The sequence below is a fragment of the Eimeria mitis genome, genomic scaffold (assembly GCF_000499745.2).
Source record: "Eimeria mitis Houghton genomic scaffold, Emh_scaff1012, whole genome shotgun sequence".
NCBI classification, from domain to species: domain Eukaryota; phylum Apicomplexa; class Conoidasida; order Eucoccidiorida; family Eimeriidae; genus Eimeria; species Eimeria mitis.
In genome coordinates, this window is record NW_013567076.1 from 13,073 (window position 1) to 13,306 (window position 234).

At 56.0% G+C, this 234-nt stretch overlaps 1 protein-coding gene across 1 annotated transcript in view; it reads right to left on the reverse strand.

The window, feature by feature from the left end:
* The window catches only part of EMH_0027450 (uncharacterized protein), a gene marked incomplete at both ends in the record, with an annotated part of 4,161 nt that overhangs the window by 2,388 nt on the left and 1,539 nt on the right, over positions 1-234 (reverse strand). The window lies entirely within an intron of this gene.

The window sequence follows — 234 nt, forward strand, 5'->3', positions numbered from 1 at the left end:
AGCGTGTCTGAGTGGCGTATCCCAAGCTGCAGCAGCAGCAGCAGCAGTTGCTGCAGCAGCAGCAGCAGCAGCAGTTGCTGCTGCTGCTGATGGTGCTGCTGCGGGTCCTCTTCTGTAGCTTATAGAAACCCAGCAGCTGAGGCTGCTGCCGATGGGGTGTATATGCAGCTGCTGCAGCAGGTTGTTTGCATGTCTTCCTCTCTCAATATAATATATCCCGCTGCTGCTGCTGCT